The sequence below is a fragment of the Lingula anatina genome, chromosome 7 (genome assembly GCF_051362555.1).
Source record: "Lingula anatina isolate TDL-2025a chromosome 7, LinAna3.0, whole genome shotgun sequence".
NCBI lineage: Eukaryota > Metazoa > Brachiopoda > Lingulata > Lingulida > Lingulidae > Lingula > Lingula anatina.
Genome location: NC_141773.1, coordinates 18,323,901 through 18,333,813, shown reverse-complemented (window position 1 = coordinate 18,333,813; position 9,913 = coordinate 18,323,901). Strand labels below are relative to the sequence as shown.

The window sequence follows — 9,913 nt, the reverse complement described above, 5'->3', positions numbered from 1 at the left end:
ATTTGTATAATATTTACAGTAGGTTGATATAGGTTGATGCTGGCCATGTTCATGTTACCACAAGGTGATTTCGAACTTTGATCAAAATAGAAACAGATTTTTACTTGAAAAAGAATTTCTTAAAATTTCTTTCTCTTTTAAAGTTTGTGAATATAATGAGTCATCCTGCTAAAAATCTTGCTCAGAGGTTGCCATTTAGCCAGGAGGTGGAGAATTTCACAAGTTGGCAATCAAATTTGTTACCTCCTGGTTTCGAAGGGAACAGTGTTCTAGATTGCGTGTGAGATCATATCTCCAGCACAGCTTCCCATGGCTTCAAAGAGGAGGAATTTTTTTATATCAACTGAACACATATACTGAATGATGTATGATAAAATACTCCTGTGTGCCAACTGCCATAATTAATTAACAATTAAGGTAACACAGACTATACTGAGTGGAAAGATTGGGGGGGGGGGGGGGGGGTAATGTACCTCATGACCTTTTTAGCTTCATGATATTACTGAAAATTAGCCTTGCTCTATCAGCATGCTGCTGTAAATGGCAGAGGTCCCAAACTCCACGTTTACACATATTTATCACATCTTCACTATGAATTCCCATTTTTGAGGTGTTTATTAAGAATAACTTTTATAACATGTTAAATATCTTTAGAATTGGCACTCCTGTATAACGAAAAAAAATTGCGTAACTCTTTGTCCACAAAATAGTCCTTTCTGTTTTGAAATAAGGAGGGAAATTGAAGAGTCACATGGCCCTAACATCTGTAACATGGCCTCATTACTCACTCACCTGAGGTGAGCATCTTCCCAGATACTTCAAAGATGTTCCCCCAGTGTGAACTGTCATGGCAGCCAAAAAGATCAAACAAGGGTTTCTTTAAATTGTTCTTGAATTTCCAGTTTTTTTAATCATAGCCTAACTTTGAGCATGGCAGTAGTGTTTCAAGGCATGGATGGCTGGCCACAACCAGGTCTTTAAACAGAACAGGGAATACTGTTAAGACCTATGGCATGTTCACACTGAATTGATTGTCCTAGGTAGTTCAAACCAACTTCACAGGAACTCTCACCGAATGCAATCAGATTAACTGTAAAGCACACCTCCTCTTGTTTTCAGTGTACTCGTACAATCGCCAGCTTTTCTGTATTCTACTCAATGCCAGGAGGAGGCGTGTTAATCTTTAATCTGATTGCTTTCAGCAAGAGTCCATGCGGAGTTGGAACGATCTGCATGTACCTAGTGCAATACTTTAGTTGTGAACACACTCTTACTTTGAAAATGCTAGATAAGTCATGTGAAAAGTTCACATTTTCTTTGAAGAGGTGAGCAGTAAAGGAAATATAGGATACTCTTGATTCGTTTATGATGAATTACATATTTTTGGTGCTTACTCACAGATGGTCATATAAGACGGAAATTTGATTATTTGAGTCAGGAGATTTTTGGAGGTATTATGGTATAGAAGAAAGGCCTATAAGTACAGTGGTCATTTGTAGTAGGGAACATACAAGCAAGAAAAGCATTGTGTGGCATAACCAGTTCTCACAGTAAGGTAATGCAATTTATGATATATTTCACCAACCAATGAAAAAAAAGGAAAAATAAGGAATATATATATATATCTGGGTATATTTATGCTAACAAAATAATAATGCCTATTATAGTGTTTTCTGAAAGTGTATTGTTAAATTTTAAGAACAACCACACAGGAATTAAGAATCTACGGGTACATGCTTTTTAGCAATACATCTATTGAAGACCTGTGACAAATATCAGTTTGTACATGTGGGTATGCTTGAGGAGACACACAGGGTCAGGATGGACAGACTTCTACCATGTTTGTGTCATGCCTTATTCCGGGTCTCCTCCTTTGATGGAACTCAGACCAGCAGGAGGGTCTTGCTTCCAGTGATCACAACATTGCAAGACTTGCGTCAAACAAGAAACTAGCTTGGATCTTGTGTCCTAGAAAAAACAGTTTGTGGGAAAGCCTGGTTGGTTTACATTTTTTGGCAATGAAGGTTTAGTTGAGGACAGTGAAAGTGAGGTTTTTCCCTGGTGATAGTTCCTGAGTTGCTCCTGGAGTTGATTTGCTTTTGAATTCTTTTGTGCTTTGTCATAGGTTGTTTCCACTTTCAATAAGTGAAAAAAAATTATTCTTTTCTTAAAAATGCTGGATTCATACAGAATAAATTGTTGTCTTTTGTGTATGATAAAGGATTGGCTATTATAACAGGTATGATAAAAATATACAGTATAGCTTAGGTTGAAAAAGCCAAAGGCTTGATCATGATCTCCGATCATTTAGTCTTTATTTAAAGAAATATGATTTAATTATTTCAAGAATCAATTTTCATTACCAAAACATCAAATAATATGTCAAATATATACAAAAACTTCAGCACATGGAAATGAAGATAAAATCAACACTAATTAAAAGCTGACTTTTGAGTACTTTTTATCAGGGTGATTTTGGATATTTGTCAGAACTTTATAAGCAGTGGATTATGGAATACAAGTATAAAAGTTTACTGTGCACTGTACATAGTGGCCGGGAACACAAGATTTATAGCCAGACTGGAGACAGATAGATTAGAGAGGTGTGATATTATCGCTGAACAGTCATATTTTTGACAGGATATTTTATGGGCTGTTGAGCAGTCATTGTATATAATTTGTGTTCCTTTTTCCTTGCAACACCTCCAGACATCCAGGTAAGCACTTTGTCATCTTTTTTCAGATAAGAAATGGACTCTTTCATGACAGCTACAACCCTCTCTTAGTACATATAACCTTATTATCTTCGTGCAGTTTTATCTTGATGAAGATGTAAGATATGTGATGATAGGATATCACCAGGCTATTGGTGGCAAGTGTGTCTTTGGCCTACCATCAGGATAAAAACTCTCTCTCTCTCTCTCTCTCTCTCTCTCTCTCTCTCTCTCTCTCTCATGACTTGTTTTGAAGAGGCTACGGAGGAGAAGAGCACTCCAGCCTCAGCTATCTCAAATTAATACTCATATTCTATTAAGATCAATCTGAACATGACTTATTGTCCAGAAAGTTTGAGAAAAAGGATGTCTTCATCATCGTCAACATGCTGTCATGATCATAAGAATTATAACAGCACATGTAGCATATAAGCCACTTCTTAGCTTAAGCCTATGGTTTTTGCCAACTTGGCAATACTGCCAGAATAGAGATTGCAATAATAATCTGAATAAATCACTTCTTGCAGCCATTTTGGTTATGGCTGCAATTTTGGATATTAAAAAAATTGTGTAAGTATAAAACCTATGGAAGATACTGCAAATTCTCAGCAATCTTTTGCAGATAATGATCAATGTTACTGGTTTTCAATATCAGTATTGATTTTTTTTAACAGTCACAGGAATTCTCAGACCTGACTGAAATTGTCATGCTTATGTAATCCCAGTTGGCCAAGGTAATCTCTGATACCTGTCTGGAATAACATCACACCCATGCTTAATCTAGCATTGATGCGTCTCATGTCTTACTGTAAAATGGTGTCTACATGACAGGAGCATATTAGTATGTTTACCTGTAATCAGGGGTGAACAGGTGAGAGTGAGACCAGTGTTTATTACGGCTTGCGGCAGTGCGTGCCAGTGTGTATGAAGAATCCAGCATAAATATGAACAGACGGCTTTTCGTGCTCACATGATAGAACTGGCTCAAACCCTTGTTGCAGACAGACAGATAGGGGTAATGGTGCATATGTTTTTGGTGCAGATACAGAGGTAAAGATAGAGATATATAAGCATGAGATATATATACAATTAATATTGCCACCTGTTTTATTGAATGCATAGATGAAAAGGTACACACAGACATAGGTGCACATGCTGCATTTTGGCGCTGATGCAAAGGCAATAGTAAGTTGGCAACCTAGCAAAGATATGCATGCACAGTCCATATTGATGTCCGTGCCATCAAGGCAGACTGGTTTTATATTCAGCTAGATGTCCTGCTCGCTTATCTGAAGTAGTGTTGCCAACTCCACATAGTTACACGTATTCTAGACATTTTTCAGTGACAATTCCCATTGTTTTGGGCGCTTAAATCTGTAGAAGATAAAAGTTAAGACATGAGATTTGGGTAATTTTAAAATTGCTGCATTTTTCAGTTTGGGGGCAAAAGTAAGGTTTAATTTTTTTTTTTTTTTTGGGGGGGGGGGGATATTTGTTTTTGTTCTGACAATTTAGCAACTTTGAACAGTACAGGTGTTTACATATGCCTATGTGTTGAAACATGTAGGTAATGCTGTGCATGTTCTTCCATGCCTGGGCATATAGTACTTGTATATAGGGAAATTCATGATATCGTGCTTCCTTTAAATTCATTTAAAAATCCCAGGTATTCTGTAACACGTATCCATTTTTCATTGCAGGTATTGAAGATCAGAGATTTCAGCCACTTATTGAAAAGAAATACTGCATAGAGAACAGACTCTTAAAGAGCATTTGCTTCTAGAAAAATTCATTTTAAACAAATCAGAGATTTGGAGAAAAATAAAGGAAGGGCCGTTGTACTTGAACTGGATTCCTACAATTATATTGCAAGGAATTTGAGTCTATTTGCTCAGAGGGATAACAGCAGCCTGTTACCTTGAATTTTAGACAAAGAAAAGGTGAGTATACAGAAGAAATATCTACTAAGTCTGTTTAACCTGGGTGAGGTGAGGTAAAAGAAAAAATTAGCTTGTTGTGCTTATGTTCTTTGTTTTCCTCATTTTGATGAGGAGTCTGATCTGATTCTGATGAAAACCCCGTCTACTTTGGTCTTTTTGTCTGTTCTATTAATTCTTAACTAATATCTGTCTTATGCTTTACACATACTAGGTGTGTGTGTGTGTGCGTGTGTGTGTGTGGGAAAACAAGTCTGTAATAGCATCATGAAACAGGTATGTTTACATATATTATATCAGGAAACATTCCTTAACTGTGTGAAGTCAGAGAGCCTCATTTTGTATTATATATAGTATATCTATTTTGAATTACCATTTGTATAGGCTATATAGGCGCTTTCTTGTTTGCGAACATCTGAAGAACTTGTAGATTTCAAGCTGCTTCATCCATTTCATTATTCATTAAACTGTGTGTACATATCTCTTTGTTTGTGCAGACAGTAGCATTTCATATTTATAAATATCATGGTATGTAGACAGAAATGCAGAAAATGGATGATAATTTTCATTGACATTGTCCTGGTATATTATCTATATTACTATGAAGTATTATCCATAAAGTATTTATGACAGTGTGTTGCATAAAAAGAGCAAGCATTTTTTTCACTTTAAATATTTTATAGGGTGTAGGTACTATAGAATATAGAGTTAAGAGGTGTAGAGGCTATGTCACATATTAATGTTGCTGCTTGCAGTTTTTTTAATGCAGCTGATTATATAGGGGAAAATAATATGCAGTCCATCTGTATCAGTTATATATCGAATTCATATCATTAATCTTATCATAAATCGTAATGGATGCTTATCAATATCTGAAATGAATTTAGTTTTAAAAATTGCCATACAACAGATATGATCTTCACTGATTACTGGAGATGTGGTGGTAAAATATTTATCATACAATGGGAAAAACAGTAATAGTGAAATATTGAAAAAGAACAGAAATGGAGAAGATTTGCCCAACTTCTCACCAGGTCTTTTATTTGCTCATATAACTCAGAAGACACTTATGTAAATATGTTCTTATTAAACAAACTGAATATGGTAGCAGTAATGTAACTAGGTTATAAAACCATATCATACCCATTGCTGGAGGAGGACATGTTGTATCAGAGCATGCAGTGAACACTGTGTTGGAATGGCTGCCAAACTCCTGCTTTCATGAAGATCACATAGAAAACTGCTGCTGTTTTTACTTTTTACATTTATTCAGATTAAACACCAAACATAAAGGCAAACACACGAGTGATGTTAAATAATGCTTAAAAAAAAGAAAAAAAAACAAGAGAAAAAGGGCTTCTGCACTAGCTCAGATGCAGCTTTGCAAGGTTTTTCTTCTCCTTTCTTCTTCTTCCTCTTCTTATTTCTTCTTATTATTATTATTGTTATGCCAGGAATTAACTTGGGTACTTTAAATTACCTAACCTGAAAATGCCATTCATTATCTAGTAAGTATGCAACTGCACACCACTTCTGCATTTATATCATCTCTTATTTATTACTACATTGTGAAAGCATGAAAAAATGATTGAAGACCCCTTTTGTTTTCACTGCTTACGTGCTAGCTTCATTTTGAAGGACAAATAGTGACTTTGTTATCTTTACGTAAAGAGAGAGCAATAATGGCATCATTTGTCTTGTCTCTGTGAATGTAAACAACATCTGTGAAGCCTAGACCTTTTTCACCTCAATTAATTACTTATACGCAAGTATTTTTATGATTATTTATTACAGCAAAAAGTAACGTGTCTACGTGTGTACAATTACTCTCTTTATTCTTCAGAGGTAGTAGTTTCACTTGCCTTCTCTGTACTATCTTGAACTGTGCACGTTTTTTGTTCGTGTTTATGATGGATAAAAGCAATAATTTTCTAACATTTTCTCTATTTACATCTAGTTGCTAAACCTTTGATGATTCTTTTTTTGCTTTCAGCTAAGTAATCATAAAATCACATTTGTGAGTTATTTGCTTTGAACAATCAAAATAATGTTTTTTTTTCATGCACAAATGTGCAATAAAATCAACAGATTTAATATTTCTTGGAAGTTGAATGCCCCTGCAGTATAAAACCATAGTCATTTAATATTTTAGAGCTGTGCTATATGAGTACAACTTATGCTAATATTTCTGCTATAAAAAAGCATACACTTAATTTTAACTTTAGAGTGTTGGAGTTAATGCAGTGACTACCAGTCAGAGATGGGGAGAGTAAAGAGAGAAGTACATGGGTCACACGTGGTTGTAAAAATGCCAGATTTACTTTTGACATTTATAGGTAGAATGGTATTGCAGCAATGCATTATATACACTACAATATTCACATATTGTTGGAACACTCAGTTAGATATCAAACTCAATGTGGAGCGTGATCCTGACCACTGTAAGTACTGGCTACCCAGTTACTTCTTTTGCCTCATGGAATTCTATAGTTGAAAAACACTGCAATTACTCCACAGACTAAACTGTAATCATATAACAGAGCAAAAAGTATTTTCTGTCTTGTCTTAATCAAATTATAAAACAGTTCTGCTGCTAATAGCTATCCCTTTACCTTGGAAACACCTGCATGGTGCTGTAGTGGCCATTATATTTCTACCTGGAATATTAATCTTAGATGTCAGAACCTGGAATTTTGGCAGATTACTAGAAAGTTCTCATTACTCCGAGTCGCCTCGGAGAGTCTGGGCAATAAATATAGTGCTACTGGTGTTGGTAAAGATGGTTCTGAATGCCGAAATGTTTTGGTGAGTGGATTTTAGGGTGCATTCCCATAGACACCATCGGTCTATATGAATCCACCCAACTCTGCAGGGGACTCTTGCTGACTGCAGTCGGATTAATTGACACACCTCCTCTTTGCATTGAGTAGAATACATAAAAGCTGGTGATATGAGAATATTGGAAGCAAAAGGAGGCATGTCATTCACTTAAGATAATTACACTTGGCAAAAGTCCCAGCAGAGTTGGATCAATCTACGTAGATCGACAGCGTTTATGGGAATGTGGTCTGTGTTATTGACAGGAAACTGATTACTGTTATTACTTGATTGCTAAATTCATGCATGTTTGCATATTTCCAAAGCAGCCCTGATAGCAATAGTCCTGATAAAGATTAATACTTTTCCCTGTTAACTTAAGATGTTCACTTGATTAACAATGATTGTCAAATGTAGCATAACTAATGCTGGGAATAAACAAATGTGGAACAGTTGTTAGGGAAAAAGTTTATACATGGCATACATGAAGTTTAGAATGATCAGCAGCCATTTTGTGCAGTGAAAGAGCTAGCTGTCAGATATCTTTATATTGAGTTATGTTTGTATGTAAATTAGTTAAAATATTTCAGAAACATTTTTTAAAGGAACCTATCGCTTTTTTATAATGTTATCTTTTTATCATCCTTACCACTTCTCAAGGATAGCTCTGCCTGGCTGACTACTGTCAGAAGCCGGCCATTTCAGAATTATTTTGCGCCTAGCAAAAAGATTCTAACCGTCTGCTGGAAACCTGTCTAGATCCATCCTTCAGGCAACTTAGGGGTCCTTCAGAATAGATGATCCAAGTACTAACTGATCCACCAACTAAATATGGCCTGCCACACTTCAGAAGCGATGCCGCTGATTCCTGATGGTTTTCTCACCTCCACACGTGTCATTCAACTGATTTAATCTTGGGTCTGAGGTATAATTGCTAGGCCCCTGCAGCGATGGCACGTATGGAGGTAGGGAGGCCATCATGGATTTAGCGGCGCTTTTGAAGTGTGGTTGGCCATATTTAATCAGGGGTCAGTTAGTACTTGGATCATCTATTCTTAATGGCCCCTTAAATATTCTAGTTTCTCCTAAGATGCCGTAACAATTGTATATCTAACAACAGTGAAGATTGACCTGTCTAAAAAGGCATTTTACTCTTATTTTTTATCAGAAAGTCATCCGATGTCAGATGAACCTCAGTCGGCCATTACTGCAGGATGTCACTCTCTGATTGCCCTGTCCCTGTTATGTGTATCTTAGGTGAAATCTGATAAACAGCCAAAGCAGCTGTAATAGCTTTTTATGAGAACAGATAACATCACTGATAGATGGAAAGGCTTACTTCCTTTTCCTATAATACAAGAGTAATAGGACAGAAAGATAAATATTTGTTTTAACCTCATTCATAAAAAAGGATGGCATTGCACTGTCTGCATTCAGAACAGCAGACTATAACAAGTCCATGGGTCCAATATGGCCGACCCACTTGAATACGTCCCCACAGGGAATCTATTCAGTGTCTGTAAGCGGATTAGACGGCAAGCTTTTTAGTCGGTCACCATATTTGGCCCGCGGACTAGATAGTCCAATGAACTGAATGCATCCTGTGTTTGTTCACCAGTGTGTTCCTGAGGGTGAAGAAATTGTGAATTGACGGTGGAAATGTGATTTTCATCCATTGAAAAAAGAGGTCTTTAGCTATACAGGTGCTGTTGTGCATCAGTTTCTGACATCTTCAAAAAACTTTCCTGAAAATGGAAAGTTGCCGTTGCATTTATTCAAAGCATTGCATCCCCTCCCACTTTGTACATCATTATTTTGTATAATTTTGGTTGGACCAACCTAAATTTTTTGCCATTTCTCATTACAGTTTTCATTACATTCAAATAATATTCAGTTTGGAAACGATTCATATTATACATCTGAACATTATTTTTCTTTAGGTGTATGCTTTTGACTGACAACATATATATATATATATATATATATATATATATATATATATATATATATATATATATATATATAAAATCAGTGTCAGTAGAATGGATTGATGGTACTGTCCATTCATGTACACGAAGACTTATTTGCAGACCCAAAAAAGGCAAGAAGGGTTCCATCCTAAATATTTTCCTCTTTTGCCTGTAGATATGTTGCGTGAATTAAATCAACATAATTTTATTGTACCACCAGCGTTAGCGCTGGCGGTACACATGGTTTCGGTCTCGTCCGGATCGTTCCGCCGGCTCCGCCGGCTCCGCCGGCTCCGCCGGACGGCTACCGTTACCGCTTCTCCTCCTAGACGGTAAGGCCCCCCATACCCATCTCATGGATTTAGGTCACCTATAATCTCAACTCGTTCCACGTAAAATTTGGGCTTTGTCGGTATTGGGGTCTGGGTGTGGCACTCATTGCAATGCACCCTTGTCCAAAAATGGCAAAATTAAA

The 9,913-nt window shown here is 36.4% G+C and overlaps 1 protein-coding gene across 9 annotated transcripts in view; it reads left to right on the top strand.

Annotated features, from left to right (window-relative positions):
• The first annotated feature begins 4,414 nt into the window (after positions 1-4,414).
• Positions 4,415-9,913, top strand: part of LOC106174496 (roundabout homolog 2-like) — a 74,096-nt gene continuing 68,597 nt past the window's right edge. For all 9 annotated transcript variants that reach the window (XM_087018613.1, XM_087018614.1, XM_087018617.1 and 6 more), the window contains exon 1: positions 4,415-4,654. The gene's annotated coding sequence lies outside the window, so the exon portion shown is untranslated. The remainder of the gene's footprint in view (positions 4,655-9,913) is intronic.